The following is a 22,091-nucleotide window of genomic DNA, read 5'->3' as shown; positions in this document are numbered from 1 at the left end:
CTGCGAGGACGGAGACTGGGATGAAGAAAAATAATAATAAAATAGGACAAAACACACATCACAACTATAGAGACAACACTACATAAATAGAGACCTAAGACATCAACATAGTAAGGAAGCAACACATGACAACACAAAACATGGTACAAACATTATTGGGCACAGAAAACAGCACAAAGGGAAAGAAGGAAGAGACAACAATACATCATGCAAAGCAGCCACAACAGTCATTAAGTGTCCATGATTGAGTCTTGGCATTTTTTTAAACCTTTATTTAACTAGGCAAGTCAGTTAAGAACAAATTCTTATTTTCAATGATGGCCTAGGAACAGTGGGATAACTGCCTTGTTCAGGGGCAGAACAACAGATTTTTACCTTTTCAGCTCAGGGATTTGATCTTGCAACCTTTCAGTTACTAGGCTACCTGATTGAGATAAAACTGTCCAGTTTGAGTGTTTGTTGCAGCTCGTTCCAGTCGCTAGCTGCAGCGAACTGAAAAGACGAGCGACCTAGGGATGTTGTTGTCAAAGTAGTTAAATATTAAGTATGAAACAACTTTGCCTGCATTATCATGTTGTCAGATTTACGTTAAACTGAGGGCAATGTTGTTATTAGCTAGCTGTGACACCCTAATTGGTTTCACCTGTCTTTGTGCTTGTCTCCACCCCCCTCCAGGTGTTGCCCATCTTCCCCATTATACCCTGTGCATTTATATCTGTGTTCTCTGTTTGTCTGTTGCCAGTTCATCTTGTCAGGTCTTACCAGCGCGCTTTCCCATCTTCCTAAGTTTCTGTTTCCTAGTTTCCCCTGGTTTTGACCATTCTGCGCGCCCTGACCGCAAGCAAGCAAGCCTGCCTGCTCATCTGTACGTTAGTGATTCTGCCCTGGATTAGGGACCTCTGCCTGCCCTCGACCTGTATTTTGCCTGCCTCCTGTTTGGTCAATAAACATCTGAGTATCCGGGTCTTATCCTGAGTTCTGATACTACAAAAATAGCTAGCAATGCTAAGGATAGCTAGCTAAAATCTGGTGGCCTCCCCTCAATCTTAGATAGCTAGCTAACATTATACTCATTATAAGTCAATCTGGTGACATCAAAATGATGACAAAAGGGTTTTCCTGCTGATTATTTGAATCCTTTTGAATGTCATTGCATTTCTAAGCCACTGTAATGCACTGATGAAATATTCATCAGCGTTCCTTGACGATGCATTGAATAGAATGCTCAGTTGGGCATCAGTTCAAAACAATATTGGGAGGAAACATGAAAACCATGAATATTTGCACGGTAGAATTCAATGGCTATAGTTAATTTTTACATGTTTTGTTTGAGCTGCTTTTGAAAGAAAGTTGAATTGAAAACAGTATTGGTATTGTTGAGTTCGATTTTCATAATAGCAAGCTAGGAGTGATTGGTTTGATTAGCTAAACTAGCAAGTCTTGTTTGGTTAGCACGCTAACTACTGTAGCTATCTAGTAAACTTGCAAGCTACTTCTTTCTTAGGTTAAATCGTGTTGTTGATTTGGCTCAAACGCTTGGTAAACATGAGACAACTCAGCCTCCCGAGTGGCTCAGCGGTCTAAGGCACTGCATTGCAGTACTAGAGGTGTCACTACAGACCTGAGTTTGACAACCGGCCATGATCGGGTGTCCCATAGGGCGGCGAACAATTGGCCCAGTGTCGTCTGGGTTAAAGAAGGGTTTGGCCAGGGGGGCTTTACTTGACTCATCGCACTCTAGCGACTCTTTGTGGCGGGCCAGGCGCCTGCAGGCTGACCTCTGTTGTCAGGTGAACAGTGTTTACTCTGACACATTGGTGCCGGCTGGTTTCTGGGGTAAGCGGGTGGGTGTTAAGAAGCACGGTTTGGTGGGTCTTGCTTCGTAGGATGCATGACTCTACCTTCGCCTCCCGGGCCCATTGGAGTGTTGCATTGCAGCGATGAGACAAGGGGGTAAAATAAAAAAATAAGAGAACTCACTTTTTGCAAATCTATCCAACTAGCCATTTTGATGCAACATGATTACATCGAATAAGTCAGTTAAGTTACAAGGAAACCCTAATGTTGATTCAGCCTATTTTTGCCTGGAGGGAGGGAATATACTCCAGGGTGTGTAACTGTGGTTATTGTCAAGGCTGTAGTGTCTGTTTGTTATTCAACTGTAAGAGGTGGGGCAGAAAGAGTATAAGGCAGGACTGCAAGGGGCAGAGAGACACTCGTCTTCTACTGAGGTCCAGAAGACATCAAGACAACCAGGTATCAATCAGTCAGCATATTCCAACTATCAGAGGTAAGTTTGCTTTCGCTGAGCACATTCTCAGATGTATATAGGTGTGGACAGGTATGTATGGCTGGACTGGTTGTTGCATACAAGAGTAGATTGGTGGACAACTGTATAATGTGACATGCTAACAACACGGTTTATCTCATTTTCTAGAGGATGATGATCAGTGTGTGTTTTAAAATGCCATGCTCTATGTGGTTCAGTAAAGGATGAAGATCCAGAGTATGTTACTGCTGTTCGCTCTAGTGGGTGTCCTGTTAGCAAGCTCCCTCAATGAAGATAACGCTAAGGAAGGTATGTCTATTGTGTGCATGTGTGTGTGTGTGTACTATTACTCCTGGTTTTGATCTGAAATAATTTGATATGATGACAAATCTTCCCCAAGAGGATAGTGCCATGGAGAAGGTGGAGAATGGACTTGTGAATGCCATTGCAGAAGATGAAGCACAACGTATGTACATATAGCTATCTACATGCATGCCAAAGAGAAGTTACTAGAGGTTTATAAAAAGGGTGAAGGCTAATTCCATGTCTCCTGTTGATTAGCATCATGGTTCAGACATCATCATGGATGATGAGGTACCAGAATGGGGTCACGGACGATTCTTTCCTGGTCTCCATATGGAATCAACATAACTAACATTACTCTACAAAGCCCCACATTCATCCATTCATGATGGCAATGTTGTATTGTGATCCTCCAATAAAATAGGCCTTTCACACATACATGTCTAGCAGTGTTTTTCATTCAGCGTTACAATGTTAACATGACCATACAATTTGGGTCGAGGTCGGGTGATTATGGAGGCCAGGTCATCTGATGCAGCACTCCATCACTCTCCCTGTTCAAATAGCCCTTACCCAGCCTGGAGCTGTGTTGGGTCATTGTCCTGTTCAAAAACAAATGACAGTCCCACTAAGCACAAACCAGATGGGATGGCGTGCGGCTGCAGACTGCTGTGGTAGCCATGCTGGTTAAGTGTGCCTTGAATTCTAAATAAATCACTGTCAGTGTCACCAGCAAAGCACCATCACACCTCCTCCTCCATACTTTACATTTGTGTATTTTTTATTTATTTAACCTTTATTTAACTAGGCAAGTAAGTTAAGAACAATCTTACTTTCAATAACGGCCTAGGAACCGTGGGTAAACTGCCTCGTTCAGGGGAAGAACGACAGATTTTTACCTTGTCAGCTCAGGGATTCGATTGTGCAACCTATCGGTTACTAGTCCAACACTCTAACCAGTAGGCTACCTGCCGTCCCATTACATATGTAATCATGTAGTAACCAAAGTGTTAAACAACTCAAGATATATTTTACATTTGCGAATCTTCTAAGCCAACTTTTGCCTTGATGACAGCTTTGCACACTCTTGGCTTTCTCTCAACCAGCTTCATGAGGAATGTATTTCAATTAACAGGTATGCCTTGTTAAAAGTTAATTTGTGGAATTTCTGGTCAAGAACATTGAACGTTTCTGCAAGTGCAGTCGCCACCAGAGGAAAGGCAGACCCAGAGTTACCTCTACTGCAGAGGATAAGTTCATTAGCGTTACCGGCCTCAGAAATTGCAGCCCAAATAAATGCTTCAGAGTTCAAGTAACAGACACATCTCAACATCAACTGTTCCGAGAATAATATGTGAATCAGCGCTTCATGGTCAAAATGCTGCAAAAGAAAACACTACTAAAGGACACCAATAAGAAGAAGATACTTGCTTGGGCCAGGAAATACGAGCAACTGACATTAGACCAGTGGAAATCTGTCCTTTGGTCAGATGAGTCCAAATTTGAGAGTTTTGGTTCCATCCTCCGTATCTTTGTGAGACGCAGAGTAGGTGAACGGATGTTCTCCGCATGTGTGGTTCCCACCCGAGTGGCGCTGCGGTCTACGGCACTGCATCTCAGTGCTAGAGGCGTCACTACAGACACCCTGGTTCGATTCCAGGCCGTATCAAGCTGTGATTAGGAGTCCCACAGGACGGCGCACAATTGGCCCAGGATCGTCCGGGTTTGGCCAGTGTAGGCGGTCATTGTAAATAAGAATTTGTTCTTAACTGACTTGCCTAGTTAAAGGTCAAATTAATGTGTGATTTCATAGTTTTGATGTCTTCACTACTATTTTACAATGTAGAAAATTGAAAAAATAAAGAAAAACCTTTGAGTAGGTGTGTCCAAATTTGACTGGTACTGTATACATATTTTATAGTAATTCAATTGCTGAGAGATTTTGTTTTACAAGTAATACTTATTGGCACCCCTGTTTTCAATAATGAGCCTTTTTCTAAAATGTTTTGAGATTGGATAACACATTGTGAAGAATCTTAGAACATTCCTTTGTCTGCGCTTATCCAGCAAAATAAAGAGATGCTCTGCCTTAACAACACTATCAACAAGACAGGTCCTACAGGCCCAAGTTTTGTCGCACCTTGACTACTGTTCAGTTGTGTTGTCAGGTGCCACAAAAAAGGACTTAGGAAAATTGCAACTGGCTCAGAACAGGGCAGCACGACTGGCCCTTGGATGAAGATATCCCTCTATGGTGGTGTGGGGGCTGTTCTTTGGCAAACTGGGTGGGGTTATATCCTGCCTGTTTGGTTCTGTCCGGGGTTATTGTCGGACAGGGTCTCAGTGTCTCTTGACCCCTCATGTCTCAGCTTCCAGTATTTACGCTACAATAGTTTGTGTTGGGGGGCTAGGGTCAGTCTCTTATATCTGGAGTATTTCTCCTGTCTTATCTGATGTCCTGTGTGAATTTAAGTATGCTCTCTCTAATTCTCTCTGTTTCTTTCTTCCTCTCTTTCTTTCTCTCGGAGGACCTGAGCCCTAGGACCATGCCTCAGGACTACCTGACCTGATGACTCCTTGCTGTCCCCAGTCCACCTGGTCGTGCTGCTGCTCCAGTTTCAACTGTTCTGCCTGCGGCTATGGAACCCTGACCGGTTCACCGGACGTGCTACCTGTCCCAGACCTGCGGTTTTCAACTCTCTAGAGACAGCAGGAGCGGTAGAGATACTCTGAATGATCGGGAGGCACACAGTACTATATGGAGCCACACAGTACTATATGGAGCCATGACTACATGGAACTCTATTCCACATCAAGTAACTGACGCAAGCAGTAAAATTTAGATTTAAGAAATAGATTTTAAAAAACACTTTATGGAACAGCAGGGACTGTGAAGCAACACAAACATTGGCACAGACACATGCATACACATGATAACAAACACACTATACATACACATGGATTTAGTACTGTAGATATGTGCTAGTGGAGGAGTAGGGGCCACTTCTCCACCACTACAATACAATCTGTGAAAGCATTGTAATGTTTTTAAAATTGTATGAACTGCTTTAATTTTGCTGGACCCCAGGAAGAGTAGCTGCAGGTTTGGCAGCAGCTAATGGGGATCCATAATAAATACAAATACAGTATCTCAAAAGCGGATGCCTTCCTGGGTTGTCACACATGATATTGTCTCGGGCAGGGTTCCCAAACTTTTGACCCACGACCCCATTTTGAGCCCAACCATGTGAACAAAATTATGTAACTAACAACCAATGTTTACTTTTATTTTTGGGGCTATGGCAATCAATTGAAAAACATTCTAACAGTATTTCTGATTGTCTTCTCAACTCACAATCACATCTGCGTAATGTGGGGTTATGACAGTCAATTGCAAATTAGTCTGACATAATGTGTCTTTACTCACCGCCACTAATAAGATGGGTGCGCTTGATGCATGTCGCGTCTGAGCTTTTCAAAGGGGGCGTGGTCGACAGTGTGCACCTCATCTCTGCTGTCACATCCAACCTGGATTGATATTTGGTTTAAATGCAGGGCTTTATTACAGACAGAAACACTTCTTTGTTTCATCAGCTGTCTGAGTGGCTGGTCTCAGACGATCCTGCATGTGAAGAAGCCAGATGTGGAGGTCCTGGGCTGGCGTGATTACACATGGTCTGAAATTGTGAGGCCAGTTGGACATACTTCTCTAAAACAATGTTGGAGGCAGCTTATGGTAGAGAAATGAACATTCTATTATCTGGCAACAACTCTGGTGGACATTCCTGCAGTCAGCATGCCAATTGCAAGCTCCCTCAAAACTTGTGGCATTGTGTTCTGTGACAAAACCACACATTTTAAGAGTGCACCTATGTAATAATTATGCTGTTTAATCAGCTTCTTGAAGTGCCACACCTGCCAGGTGGATGGATTATCTTGGCAAATGAGAAATACTCTCTAACAGGGATGCACAACATTTGGGAAAAAATAAGCTTTTTGTCCATATGGAACATTTCTGGGATCTTTTATTTCACCTCATGAAACATGGGACCAACACCTTATATTTATATTTTTGTTCAGTATATTTAGCCATTTAAACATTTTATTTTTGGAAGAAAATTCTGTTTTTGCCATAGCCCTCACTGGCTTTCATGTGATTTAAACACATGAGCTTGTCTGAGTTGTCAGACTTGACTATCCATTGGAGTGCTGCAATTGGTTGCCCAAAATTCATGCATCAGCAGGTAGGTAGCCTAATAGTTAGAGCATTGGCCTTGTAACTGAACGATCGAATCCCCGAGCTGACAAGGTAAAAAACTGTTGCTCTGACCCTGAACAAGGCAGTTACCCCACTGTTCCTAGGCTGTCATTGAAAATAAGAATTTGTTCTTAACTGACTTGCCTAGTTAAATAAAGGTAAAATAAGAAAATCCCCAATCCATCTGTAATGCAAGTTAATTAATCAGCATATCAACCCTCAATGAGTGAAAGAGACTCTGTTACTAAATGATCAATGATTTGGAGGAAACCAAACACAGTCATTCTCCCAGCATGTCACATTTCTGTCTCTTTGAAAAAACTGTTTAAGCATAGAGCCCCACAGTGGAGGTGTCATAATACCCATGATATCTAGCGGTCAAACAGGGAAATGATTCCAAGCATTTTTGCACCATTCATTTTTACCAAAGGGCATTTTAGAAACACTTTAAATAATGGCTGTGTTTCGTGTAGGCTTACATGGTGTGACGTTTTGATAATCGTGTAAATTTATCTGCTACACGGTGACTTTTTATCCACAGCTGGGCACAAATGTGTTGTGCGAGATGATTTCCACACAATCACAAAATGAGGATAAAGTGGAACTGAAAAATGCACTGGGATTTGTCTGCCCTAAATGCACCACCATCAAGCAGCTTAGGGAATAGATCCTCTGGCTGTTCACTCGGCTGTGAGAAAAGGATAACTTAAGGACACCGCCCTTGCTGTAGCCTAGGCAAACCGAATCTCGGTTATAAATGCTTCCTATAGCAAAGCTGTCAATGAGTCGGCGGTGTTGATCTGTCCCAATTAGATGTTAAGCTCAACTCTGCGGTGCATGGGAGACTGGACACAGGCAAGGCGTAGGAAATTGGGGAGTCAGTCTGACCACCCCTCATCTATCCGAAAGATCACACAAATCATCAAGGAACCCACCAGGTACAACCCTAAATCTGTAAACAAGGGCACCCTCATAGACGTCATCCTGACCAACTGGCCCTCCAAATACACCTCCGCTGTCTTCAACCAGGATCTCAGCGATCACTGCCTCATTGCCTGTATCCGCTACGGAGCCGCAGTCAAACGACCACCCCTCATCACTGTCAAACGCTCCCTAAAACACTTCTGTGAGCAGGCCTTTCTAATCGACCTGGCCCGGGTATCCTGGAAGGACATTGACCTCATCCCGTCAGTTGAGGATGCCTGGTCATTCTTTAAAAGTAACTTCCTCACCATTTTAGATAAGCATGCTCCGTTCAAAAAATGCAGAACTAAGAACAGATATAGCCCTTGGTTCACTCCAGACCTGACTGCCCTCGCCCAGCACAAAAACATCCTGTGGCGGACTGCAATAGCATCGAATAGTCCCCGCGATATGCAACTGTTCAGGGAAGTCAGGAACCAATACACGCATTCAGTCAGGAAAGCTAAGGCCAGCTTCTTCAGGCAGAAATGTGCATCCTGTAGCTCCAACTCGAAAAAGTTCTGGGACACTGTGAAGTCCATGGAGAACAAGAGCACCTCCTCCCAGCTGCCCACTGCACTGAGGCTAGGTAACACGCTCACCACCGATAAATCCATGATTATCGAAAACTTCAACAAGCATTTCTCAATGGCTGGCCATGCCTTCCACCTGGCTACTCCAACCTCGGCCAACAGCTCCGCCCCCCCCCCCGCAGCTACTCGCCCAAGCCTCTCCAGGTTCTCTTTTACCCAAATCCAGATAGCAGATGTTCTGAAAGAGCTGCAAAACCTGGACCCGTACAAATCAGCTGGGCTTGACAATCTGGACCCTCTATTTCTGAAACTATCTGCCGCCATTGTCGCAACCCCTATTACCAGCCTGTTCAACCTCTCTTTCATATCGTCTGAGATCCCCAAGGATTGGAAAGCTGCCGCAGTCATCCCCCTCTTCAAAGGGGGAGACACCCTAGACCCAAACTGTTACAGACCTATATCCATCCTGCCCTGCCTATCTAAGGTCTTCGAAAGCCAAGTCAACAAACAGGTCACTGAACATCTCGAATCCCACCGTACCTTCTCCGCTGTGCAATCTGGTTTCCGAGCCGGTCAAGGGTGCGCCTCAGCCACGCTCAAGGTACTAAACGATATCATAACCGCCATCGATAAAAGACAGTACTGTGCAGCCGTCTTCATCGACCTTGCCAAGGCTTTCGACTCTGTCAATCACCATATTCTTATCGGCAGACTCAGTAGCCTCGGTTTTTCGGATGACTGCCTTGCCTGGTTCACCAATTACTTTGCAGACAGAGTTCAGTGTGTCAAATCGGAGGGCATGCTGTCCGGTCCTCTGGCAGTCTCTATGGGGGTGCCACAGGGTTCAATCCTCGGGCCGACTCTTTTCTCTGTATATATCAATGATGTTGCTCTTGCTGCGGGCGATTCCCTGATCCACCGCTACGCAGACGACACCATTCTATATACTTCCGGCCCGTCCTTGGACACTGTGCTATCTAACCTCCAAACGAGCTTCAATGCCATACAACACTCCTTCCGTGGCCTCCAAATGCTCTTAAACACTAGTAAAACCAAATGCATGCTTTTCAACCATTCGCTGCCTGCACCCGCACCCCGGACCAGCATCACCACCCAGGATGGTTCGGACCTTGAATATGTGGACATCTATAAGTACCTAGGTGTCTGGCTAGACTGTAAACTCTCCTTCCAGACTCATATCAAACATCTCCAATCGAAAATCAAGTCAAGAGTCGACTTTCTATTCCGCAACAAAGCCTCCATCACTCACGCCGCCAAACTTACCCTAGTAAAACTGACTATCCTACCGATCCTCGACTTCGGCGATGTCATCTACAAAATTGCTTCCAACACTCTACTCAGCAAACTGGATGCAGTTTATCACAGTGCCATCCGTTTTGTCACTAAAGCACCTTATACCACCCACCACTGCGACTTGTATGCTCTAGTCGGCTGGCCCTTGCTACATATTCGTCGCCAGACCCACTGGCTCCAGGTCATCTACAAGTCCATGCTAGGTAAAGCTCCGCCTTATCTCAGTTCACTGGTCACGATGGCAACACCCATCCTTAGCACGCGCTCCAGCAGGTGTATCTCACTGATCATCCCTAAAGCCAACACCTCATTTGGCCGCCTTTCGTTCCAGTTCTCTGCTGCCTGTGACTGGAACGAATTGCAAAAATCGCTGAAGTTTGAGACTTTTATCTCCCTCACCAACTTCAAACATCTGCTATCTGAGCAGGTAACCGATCGCTGAAGCTGTACATAGTCTATCGGTAAATAGCCCACCCATTTTTACCTACCTCATCCCCATACTGTTTTTATTTATTTACTTTTCTGCTCTTTTGCACACCAGTATCTCTACCTGTACATGACCATCTGATCATTTATCACTCCAGTGTTAATCTGCAAAATTGTAATTATTCGCCTACCTCCTCATGCCTTTTGCACACAATGTATATAGACTCTCCTTTTTTTCTACTGTGTTATTGACTTGTTAATTGTTTACTCCATGTGTAACTCTGTGTTGTCTGTTCACACTGCTATGCTTTATCTTGGCCAGGTCGCAGTTGCAAATGAGAACTTGTTGTCAACTAGCCTACCTGGTTAAATAAAGGTGAAATAAAGAAATAAAAAAATCCAATCCAGCTATCAAACAACTTTTCCCCGTGGGGGAGGGTGTCACCACAGATCCTCTGAGTAGACCACCAGCCACCGGCCGCCCAGTGGAACCCTCCCCCACGACCATCACATTTCAGCAGGTTGCTGACTCAAGGGTCTCGGACCATCTTCCACCTTCCTGGGATTTCCAGCACCATCCACTGTTGCAAAGAGTCAGGCTAGCCTGGCTAGAAGCCTCCAGCCCCCTGCCCAAGGCAGTCCCACCCGCTCCCCCTCTTCATTCCCCATCAGATTCCATCAACATCACCATCATTTGGGCAGCTCGATGGTGAGATATTTTGTTCTGCCTACAGTCTGTGGAACAACCAAGGTCCACTGTCACCCAGGAGCCTGTGTCCATGACATCAACTTCCTCCTGCCCACGGTTCTGTCCAACTATTACAATATTGACACCATTGTCACTGACATACTGTAGGTTTTAATGACCTTCACATTAGGTGATCTGAGGGAGGACAACACATTTTCTTTAACACCCTCGCTAGCGTAAGGAAGAGAATAATTATATCTGTCCCCTCTCTTGATATCGAAGGGGTTTCGGAATGTTTCTGTCGACTCGATGCCCTAAATGAGTATCTGAAGAAACTTTTCAAAGACAGGGATATCTCCTTTTGTGACAACTTTGATTTGTTGTGGGAGCAATCAGCACTTTTTAAAAGAGACAGGATTCCCTCTAACCGCAACAGGTTCAAGGATTATTTCCAGCAACATAGCAAACTGTTTTAGAGACTGACGGGCATGGTCTGGTAGCGCTTCAGTCTTCCCTGGCAGAATAAGCAACAGAGGACTTGGAAAGCATGTCAACTCCCGTAGAAATGGCACTATGGTTATTGTGAGTAACCTGATTTATGTTCCTCTAACTCTGCCTTCTACTGAGTTTATACAAACTGTCCTATCCTATCATTCTTATAGATTGGAGACTGTCAGAAAACAAGGTTGCAACATTAATAATTTGGTTGTTATTTTATTGTTTTCCTTGAGGCAGATGCCCCCGGGCAGAGTGGCCGAATCTCATTGAATATGGCGGTTTTAAATGTTAGGACAATCACTAGTAAAACCTTTCTTGTGAATGACCTCATTACTGAGTACAAAGTTGATTACATGTTTCTCACTGAAACATGGCTGTCTGCAGACTGTAGTGCCACAATTATTGAAGCCTTGCCCATGGACTACAGCTTTCCATACTCTATAGGAAAAGAGGAAAAGGGTGGAGAGAGAGCCTCTATATTTAATAATGCTCCCAGCTGTAAGGACATTTCATTTGGCGACTTCGGTCTTTTGAGCATCATACTATACTGTTTAAATATCAGCCACCCACGTTTGTTGCTGATTTCTCTGAAGTATTGTCGTGTCTTTACTGTCATTAAATTGAAGACTTAGTTTTTATCAAAGATTCTCTGTAATTAGTATTACGCGATCAATCTGATTAATCATGTAACTGTAATTAACAAGGAAGTCGGGGGACCAAGGAAAATATTCAGATTACAAAGTTATAATTTCCCAATATAACCTTTCAGATATTTTCATATTTGATCCATAGTCTTCTGATTAATGAATGATTTACTTTACCTCACATTAGTCTCATTCCAAACGTCATAAATGGTTGGTTATCTGCATGAACCCAGTCTTCACTATGACACATCCATACATCAATTGTCTTAAATAATGTATTTATTACTAACTAAGTAATTCACAGAAATGCATAAACAAACACAGTAAATATGGTTACAAGAAATGATGGGGAAATGTGCCCTAGTGGGCTAAACTGGCATAGCGTCTTGTTAGACAAAAAGGGAAGTGGGGGTCGACTAAGAAGTCACTACAGAGTTAATAATTATAACAATTGAAATGCTACTCCTTTACACATTCGGGAACAATTGCAATTAATATATATATTTACGCTCAGTGTGTCATCTTGATCTTCGTTGAAAAGTTGTTTCTTTTGTAGAATTGTCCGTTTCTCTCTCTCTCTCTCTCTCTCTCTCTTTCTGTCTTTCGTGGTTACAGGGGATAGTTCAGAGCGACATTCATTCATGTTGTTGTAGAATGGATGTTTCGGCGGTTGTCGTTCTTTGCGTTCAATGATACTGAATTACTAGCTGCAGATTAGTCATTAATAAAGACTTGTTCTGTCAGTATCGATAGTCTAAGAGTTTAACCACGTGGTATGGTTAAAAGATTCAGCAATGGTCTGCAACCTTCGTCCACTCGTAATAGAGAAAAACAGGGTCTACTGAGAATTTCTCAAAGTTGGGTTTTATTTGGAATTGCAGAAAAGGGGCTGTCCCAGGATGCCTGACCCTAACTGGGCTCATGGGCGGTCCTCTGATTTAGTTCAACTCAAAGGGGAATTGGAGTTTCCTTCATTAAAAAGTCCAAAATCACATTACACAATTTTACAAACAGTATCATACTCACTCATTCATCTTATACAACAATTAGATGTAAACCTCATATCTGAGGCTATTATATAAACAGCTTTATGGTAATGTGGCCACACCGTCTCCCATGAGCTTCCCCAAGTTGTAACAAACGGACCAGTTCGTAGCTGGATTCTTCACCGATCTTTATTACCTTCTCCGGAACATAACATTTGTTCGGACCTCAAGTTCTTTGAGGTGGAAGAAATTCCTTTGTTCTCTATGACAATTCACTCTGTCTCTTATACTGTGTGGCCATGAGGCAGGGTCTTCTCCTCAGGAATTTACGACCTCTCAATGACCAAAGCAGTCTGGTTGTAGAAGCAGAGAGTGGGGGATGGTGTTCGCTGTACCCAAAGAGGGCAACGTCATGACACTATTGACCTTGAGAACTATGATAAAATCATTGTGTTGGGCGATTTTAATATTCATGTTGACAAAGAGACTGACTGAATTTATTAAACTTTTTTTTACATTTTTTAAATTTTTTAAAATTTAACCAGGTAGGCCAGTTGAGAACAAGTTCTCATTTACAACTGTGACCTGGCCAAGATAAAGTAAAGCAGTGCAACACAATCAACAACACAGAGTTACACATGGAATAAACAAATATACAGTCAATAACACAAAAGAAAAATCTATATACAGTGTGCGCAAATGAGGTAAGGCAATAAATAGGCCGTACTGGCGAAGTAATTACAATTTAGCAATTAAACATTGGAGTGATATATGTGCAGAAGATGAATGTGCAAGTAGAGATACTGGGGTGCAAAGGAGCAAAAAAACCAATTTGGGGATGAGGTAGTTGGATGGGCTATTTACAGATGTGTTATGTACAGGTGCAATGATCTGTGAGCTGCTCTGACAGCTGATGCTTAATGGTGAGGGAAATATGAGTCTCTAGCTTTAGTGATTTTTGCAATTCGTTGCAGTCATTGGCAGCAGAGAACTGGAAGGAAAGGCGACCAATGGAGATTTGGCTTTGACCCGGGATTGAGTTTCACTTTTCGCACCAAAGTAAGTTAATTTCTAGGAGACATAACACGTCTCCTTCCTGAGCGGTATGACGGTTGCGTGGTCCCATGGTTTTTATACTTGCATACTATTGTTTGTCCAGATGAATGTGGTACCTTCAGGCGTTTGGAAATTGCTCCCACGGATGAACCAGACTTGTGGTGCTCTACAATTGGCTGATATCTTTTGATTTTCCCATGATGTCAAGCAAAGAGGTACTGAGTTTGAAAGTAGTCCTTGAAATACATCCACAGGTACACCTCCAATTGACTCAAATGATGTCAATTAGCCTATCAGAAGCTTCTAAAGCCATGACATAATTTTCTGGAATTTTTCAAGCTGTTTAAAGGCACAGTCAACCTAGTGTACTGTAACTTCTGACTAACTGGAATTATGATACAGTGAATTATAATTATAATTGTTGGAAAAATTACTCGTCATTCACAAAGTAGATGTTCTAAGCGAAATCTATAGCCAAATCTATAGTTTGTTATAACAAGAAATTTGTGGAGTGGTTGAAAAATGAGTTTTAATGACTGCAACCTAAGTGTATGTAAACTTCCGACCTCAACTGTATATGAACGTTCATCCACATCTAAATGTGATGAGTTTGCGGGATATTTAAGAGAAAAGATGACAAACACCCGGACAGCTCCTGGAAAAATTGGTTTTCACATAGCTAAAAGATTTTTTTTGCCATCAGTATTTTTGAAAAATGCCAATCTGGTGTTCGTGCCCACTGCAGCACAGCTTTAGTTACCGTGGTAAATTATTTTAGAGCCAACACAGATGCCAAACAGTTCTCTGTCCTAGTACTCTTGGATTTAATTGCTGCATTTGACACTGTTGACCATGATGTCCTTCTGGACCGACATGAGGTTGGTTGGCCTCTCCGTTCCAGTTCTGAATTGGTTTAGGACCTATTTAACCGGTCGAGAGTTTCTTGTCACCCTTGCTAAACATAACTCAGAGAAAATAAACATCACATGGCTTTCCATAAGGTTCAATTTTGGGTCCGGTACTGTTCGGTTTAAATACATTACCCCTTTGCAGCGTTAATGGAAAGCACAGTACTGATTTTCACTGCTACACAGATATTACACAACTTTACATTTCTGTGTCACTAGAGGATTGTAGATGCAACGATATATTATTAGACTGTATTAGTGATTTAAATACTTTGATGGCTCACAACTTCCTCCAGCTAAATCAAGACAAGACTGAGGTGTCACGCTCTGATCTGTTTAACCTGTCGTTGTGCTCGACTCCAGCCCCTTGAGGTGTCGCTCATCTTCCCCACTTATCCTCTGGGTATTCATACCTGTGTTTTCTGTCTCTCTGTGCCAGTTCTTCTTGTTTGTTCAAGCTTAACAGCGTTTTGTGTCTCAGCGCCTGCCTTTTCCATTTTCTCTTTTCTCGCCCTCCTGGTTTTGACCCTTTCCTGTCCTGACTGAGCCCACCTGCATGACCACTTTTCCTGACCCTGATGCATTGCTGGAACAATTCTGTGGGTTGCCTACTAGGCAGCTTACCATGATGGTAACCTCCCAGACCCTCTGTAACCCGGCTGGTAGCAGCACCATCACCCCAGTTTCCTGGGAACCCCGCTTACCTCCCCCGGAGTGCTGCGATGGAGATTCCAGAACCTGCCAGGCCGTTTTCTTCCAGTGCTCACTCGTTTTCGAGCGAGGAGGGCACTCGCCTGGACCACGGTGGTGTGGGAGCTACAATCTGATGTCTGCCTCAGTCTATGCAGTGGAGTTCCGCACGCTAGCAGCGGGGGGGACCTTGAACCCGGACGCGCTGTTCAACACATTTTTGCACTAATTATCGGAGGGGGTAAAGGATGAGCTGGCAGCCTTAGAAATACCGACGAATCTCAACTCACTCTTTGCTTTAACCATCCGGATCGATGGTCGGCTACTGGAAGGTAGGAGGGAAAAGGTCCGGTCACGGTCCCAATCGCTCACTCAAGGATCCCACCTTGCATCTGATGGACTCCGGAAGTCCCCGTCCCTGAGAGGATCCGAGCTTACCCGAGTCCCCCAAAAAGCCTCCGGAGACTACCGATTCACCTCTTCCCGAGCTGATGCAGCTCAGCAGGGCTAGGCTGTCTCCAGCCGAACGCGTAAGCAGACTTGAGACCCAGAGTTGTCTGTATGCGGTACTGCCGGTCATTTTGTATTTACCTGTCCCTTCAAGAGACCTAGTTCATTCATTGGAGTGAGTACACTGGTGGGTCTTAATAATAATAATATAATATAATAATAATAATTGTTCTTCTCCCTTAACTCGCTCCTCTCTCCATGCGACCATTCCAAGTCTCTCCAGGTACTCATCGACTCAGGGGCCGATGTGAGTCTCATGGACATTACACTGGCATTTGACCTGGGCATCGCCACTCAACACCTCTCCATTCCCATGGGTGTTAGAGTCCTGGACGGGTGCTCTATATGCTGGGTCACCCACCAGACCACCCATGTTAACCTACAAGTTTTGGGAAACCACAGCGAGACGATTCAATTCCTGCTGGTTGAATCTCCGCAGGATTCCCATGGTATTGGGATTCTCTTGGTTCCAGCAACACAATCCCTCCATTGACTGAGCCATCGTATTTAGTCAGCCACCAATTGTGCAAGTTCTCCCACTTAAAAAGATGTTAGAGGCCTGTAATTTTCATCATAGGTACACTTCAACTATGACAGACAAAATGAGAAAAAAAATCCAGAAAATCACATTGTAGGATTTTTAATTAATTAATTTGCAAATTATGGTGGAAAATAAGTATACGTTTTTTCACCCAAAGGATCGAACAGCTGAATAGACAAAGACATTTTTCCACTAGTGGTAGATCGACAAACGATATACCGCTGTCGATCTACTAACGATATACCGCTGCCAGGCCAGCGTCGGCGAGATGTATGTGTCACAAACGTGTGTATAAGTGGCAGGGAAGTCAGGCGCAGGAGAATAAACTTGGTAAATGGAGTAATTTAATAAAACAAAACATAACTCCAAAACCATAAAATACAAACGAAACAAATTGGGTACGAGGAACCGTCACGCACCAAATACAAACGACATGAAACTGAAACAAGAAACAGTCTCTGACAAAGACATGATGGGAAACAGAGGGTTAAATACACAACAGGTAATGAATGTGATTGAAACCAGGTGTGTAGGAAGACAAGACAAAACCAATGGGAAATGAAAAATGGATCAATGATGACTAAAGACCGGTGACGTCAACCGCCGAGCACCACCCGAACAAGGATAGGTATCGACTTCGGCAGAAGTCGTGACAGTATGTGTGCTGTTGGGACGCGGCCGAGTGACGGAGGTGCAACTTATGAATACAGAGCATTATAGGGAAATAAATCACGCTCTAGAATGCCCTCCAAGCAAATAAAAAAGTATTCAATGGTATAAGTACATATCTTCACATTTTTATTAGGTCCACACTAATTGTGGTTGTATTGTGAATCAAAGAGCAGGCAACACCTTAGTTTGGTAATAGTTTGGTAAGTTCACTGTTTGGAACAAGACGGAGAATGGTTATTGTCTTTACCGGAGAAAAATACCAAAGAACGCGCTCTCTTCCACGCGCTTGGAAACACTACAGCCAAAATGGAAGCCACCTAGAAAAACTCAAATTTCTGGCTCATTTTTTTTAAAACAGCAAGAAACTCTTTCTAAAGACTGTTGACATCTGGTGGAAGCTCCCTCTTCATTGAGGGAGCTTGCTAACAGGACACCCACTAGAGTGAACAGCATTAACATACTCTGGATCTTCATCCTTTACTAAAGCACATAGAGCACAACTTGTTAACACACACACACACACACACACACACACACACACACACACACACACACACACACACACACACACACACACACACACACATCCACCTACACTTCTCCATCCATTCCTACCTGTCCACTTGTATACACCTGCCCACTTCTATATACAGCTTTGCAAAGAAGATTCTCAGTGAAAACAAAAATACCTCTTTCAGTTGGACGATGCTGTCTGATTGATGGCTGTTTATCTGGATGATGTCTTCTGGACGTCAGTAGTAGTGTGGTGTCTCTCTGCCCTCTGCAGCCCTGTTTTATACTCTTTCTGCAGATGCTGTACCTGCCTCACCCACCCATCCACACCTCCCACAGCTGATTTATGACCTCCAGGAAAAACTTCAGTCAATATTATGGTTTCCTAGTTATTTCAACTGAATTTGTGACCTGGAGCTTGGATAGATTTGAATTTATAAATGGTGGTAGCACTTTATTTTAAGGCTGTATCCATAATCCATTCATAACACATTTATGAATACAATCATTACACCTTTTATTTATTTTATTGAAACTTTATTTAACCAGGTTAGTCTCGTTAAAATATAAATCTCATATTCAAGAGAGACCTGGAACAAGACAGCAGCCTCAAATCATATTGTATTTGTTACATAGGCCGAAAACAACAGGTGTAGGTAGACCTTACAGTGAAATGCTTACTTACGAGCCCTTAACCAACAATGTAGTTTTAAGAAAAATAAGTGTTAAAGTATTTACAATAAAGAAATGGATGTAAAAAAATGACAAAGCTACAAAGGGATGAAGACGAAAAATAGATAACTAACAAATAATTAAGGAGTATCAATAAAAAAACAGCTAGGGTGGATGGAATCTTTGGAAATCTTTTGAGCCTTCCTCTGACACCGCCTGGTATAGATGTCCTGGATGGCAGGAAGCTTGGCCCCAGTGATGTACTGGGCTGTATGCACTACCCCCTGTAGCAACTTGTGGTCGGAGGCCTAGCAGTTGCCATACCAGGCGGTGATGCAACCAATCGCAGTTGCCATACCAGGCAGTGATGCATCCAATAAGGATGTTCTCGATGGTGCAGCTGTTTAACTTTTTGAGGATCTGAGGACCCATGCCAAATCTTTTCATTCTCCTGAAGGGGAATAGGCATTGTTGTGCCCTCTTCATGACTGTCTTGTTGTGTTTGGACCACAGTTTGTTGGTGATGTGGACACCAAGGAACTTGAAGCTCTCAACCTGCTCCACTACAGCCCTGTCGATGAGAATGTGGGTGTGCTCGGCCCTCCTTTTCCTGTAGTCCACAATCTTCTCCTTTGTCTTGATCACGTTGAGGTAGTTGTTGTTATCCTGGCCCCATATTGCCAGGTTATGACCTCCTCCCATAGGCTGTCTCATCGTTGTCGGTGATCAGGCTTACCAATGTTGTGTCATCGGCAAATTTAATGATGGTGTTGGAGTCGTGCTTGGCCATGCAATCATGGGTGAACAGGGAGTACAGGAGAGAACTGAGCACTCACCCCTGAGGGGCCCCCGTGTTGAGGATCAACGTGGCAGATGTGTTGTTACCTACCCTTACCACCTAGGGGCGGCCCGTCAGGAAGCCTATGATCCAGTTTCATAGGGAGGTGTTTAGTCCCAGGGACCTTAACTTAGTGATGAGCTTTGAGGGCACTATGGTGTTGAACGCTGAGCTGTAGTCAATGAATAGCATTCTCACGTAGATGTTCCTTTTGTCCAGATGGGAAAGGGCAGTGTGGAGTGCAATAGAGATTGCATCATCTGAGGATCTATTGAGGCAGTATGCAAATTGCTGTGGGTCTAGGGTTTCTGGGATAATGGTGTTGATGTGAGCCATGACCAGCCTTTCAAAGTACTTCATGGCTACAAATGTGAGTGCTACAGGTCGGTAGTCATTTTGTCAGGTTACCTTGGTGTTCTTGGGCACAGTTATGCCTGTCTGCTTGAAACATGTTGGTATTACAGACTCGGTCATGGACAGGTTGAAAATGTCAGTGAAGACACTTGCCAGCTGGTCAGCACACGCTTGGAGTACACGTCCTGGCAATCCACCTGTTTCAAGGTCTTACTCACATCGGCTACGAGAGAGCGTAATCACAGTCGTCTGGAACATGCTCTCATGCATGCTTCAGTGTTGCTTGCCTCGAAGCGAGCATAGAAGTAATTTAGCTCGTCTGGTAGGCTCAACCCATCAGTTTCAGACAAACAGCCACATGACATGAACCAGACGAAGATATATCAATATAAAAAGCTGCACGTCAGTAATGTACATGTACACAACACTGTTCAGAAAAAAACTGAATGCAATACGTCAAAAGACAGGCTCACTATGGTATCAAAATGCTTCAGGTAAAACAACATCCTTACCTAAGTAAGGCAACGCCGACTAGTGACATCAATAACAACTAGAAACAACTAAATGTCTCAACAACTTGTTCATCTATTTGTGCTTTGAACTTCTCTAGGGACACCAGACCCTGGAGTTTTAGGTTGGCTTGGAGGGAATTCCAATACAAGGGGACTGATTAGTGAAAATACTTTGTTCCAAGCTCTGTACATTTGTTCAGGACTGTTAGCTTAAAACAAGATTGGTATCTGAGCTTGTAAGTGTTTTAATTTCGGGCTAATAGAGAACAGATAAAATTACAGTTTTTCTAAAATGGCTTTCTATATAAGAATGTAACAGTGTTATAGCCTGTGTGTTGCTAGCTATGTCCACCCGACAGCAATGTAGACATCACATGATACAGTCAAGAGCCTTCAGTGTATTTATTGAGGCTTGACCTTAACTTCTTCGAGATAGGGGGCGCTCTTTTAATTTTTGGATAAAAAACGTTCCCGTTTTAAAGAAGATATTTTGTCACGAAAAGATACTCGACTATGCATGTAATTGACATCTTTGGAAAGAAAAAACTCTGACGTTTCCAAAACTGCAAAGATCTATCTGTGAGTGCCCCAGAACTAATGCTACAGGCGAAACCAAGATGAAATTTCATACAGGAAATGGTCCAGATTTTGAATGCCCTGTGTTTCAATGTCTCCTTATATGGCTGTGAATGCGCCAGGAATGAGCCTGCACTTTCTGTCGTTTCCCCAAGGTGTCTGCAGCATTGTGACGTATTTGTAGGCATATCATTGGAAGATTGACCATAAGAGACTACATTTACCAGGTGTCCGCCTGGTGTCCTCCGTCGAAATTATTGTGTAATCTTCAGGTCCATGCACGTTCCATTTTCTTCAGAGGAGAAACCAAAACTGCCACTAATGATTTATCATCGATAGATATGTGAAAAACACCTTGAGGATTGATTCTAGACAACGTTTGCCATGTTTCTGTCGATATTATGGAGTTAATTTGGAAAAAAAGTTTGCGTTGTAATGACTTAATTAATTTTTTTTTTTTAAATCTTACCCAAACGTGATGAAGAAAACGGAGCGATTTGTCCTACACAAATAATCTTTTTGGAAAAACTGAACATTTGCTATCTAACTGAGAGTCTCCTCATTGAAAACATCTGAAGTTCTTCAAGGGTAAATGATTTTCTTTGAATGCTTTTCTTGTTTTTGTGAAAATGTTGCATACTGAATGCTAAGGTTAAATGCTATGCTAGGCTATCAATACTCTTACACAAATGCTTGTTTAGCTATGATTCAAAAGCATATTTTGAAAATCTGAGATGACAGTGTTGTTAACAAAAGGCTAAGCTTGAGAGCTAATATATTTATTTCATTTCATTTGCAATTTTCATGAATAGTTAACGTTGCGTTATGGTAATGAGCTTGAGGCTATAAATAGGATCCCGGATACGGGATTGCTCGTCGCAACAGGTTAAATAGTATTACTATAGTTCAACACAGATGGAAAAGTACAATGAATCATCTATTTTATAGTGGCAAAGGAAAAACAAAAGTGTGCCCGTAGTAAAGCCCAATACGCAGCTTGCATTTACCAACAAGGTTCTCTTCATTGGGTGTGAAGTTCAACTTCTTATCCAACTGATCTCCCAAATAATTTAATGTTATTTCTTGTTCTATGGAATGTCCAACCCGAGGTAGTAATGACTTGGTTTCAGAGTGTTTAGCTTTGGAAAATACGAGGCATTTGTTTTAGAGGAATTATGAACAAGCTTCAGATTGTACGGATTGTGTTGAATGATGTGTCGAATGATGTTAAAAGTTGTGAGTTTTTTCAAAAGCCAAACTGCTGCTACTCGAGTAGAGAATAGTGTAATCCACATAAAAATGTACATTAGCCTTCTCCATATGTCTTCCAATGCTGTTGATATATTTAGTGTATGCATAAGCTGGAA

General features: G+C 43.0%; 2 long non-coding RNA genes across 2 annotated transcripts in view; one reads left to right on the top strand and one right to left on the bottom strand.

The window, feature by feature from the left end:
• The window catches only part of LOC112222972, a 266,640-nt gene extending 248,616 nt beyond the window's left edge, over positions 1–18,024 (bottom strand). Inside the window, exon 1 of the long non-coding RNA XR_006079414.1 lies at positions 17,949–18,024. This is a non-coding gene — a long non-coding RNA (uncharacterized LOC112222972). The remainder of the gene's footprint in view (positions 1–17,948) is intronic.
• Positions 2,136–3,010, top strand: LOC121840103. The gene is made up of 4 exons (XR_006079411.1): positions 2,136–2,290; positions 2,488–2,578; positions 2,670–2,735; positions 2,831–3,010. It is a non-coding gene; the product is annotated as an uncharacterized LOC121840103 (long non-coding RNA).
• Positions 18,025–22,091: the final 4,067 nt, after the last annotated feature.

The sequence above is a fragment of the Oncorhynchus tshawytscha genome, linkage group LG02, assembly GCF_018296145.1.
Source record: "Oncorhynchus tshawytscha isolate Ot180627B linkage group LG02, Otsh_v2.0, whole genome shotgun sequence".
NCBI lineage: Eukaryota > Metazoa > Chordata > Actinopteri > Salmoniformes > Salmonidae > Oncorhynchus > Oncorhynchus tshawytscha.
The sequence above is the reverse complement of the archived record's forward strand: the minus strand, read 5'-3'. Positions and strand labels throughout refer to the sequence as shown.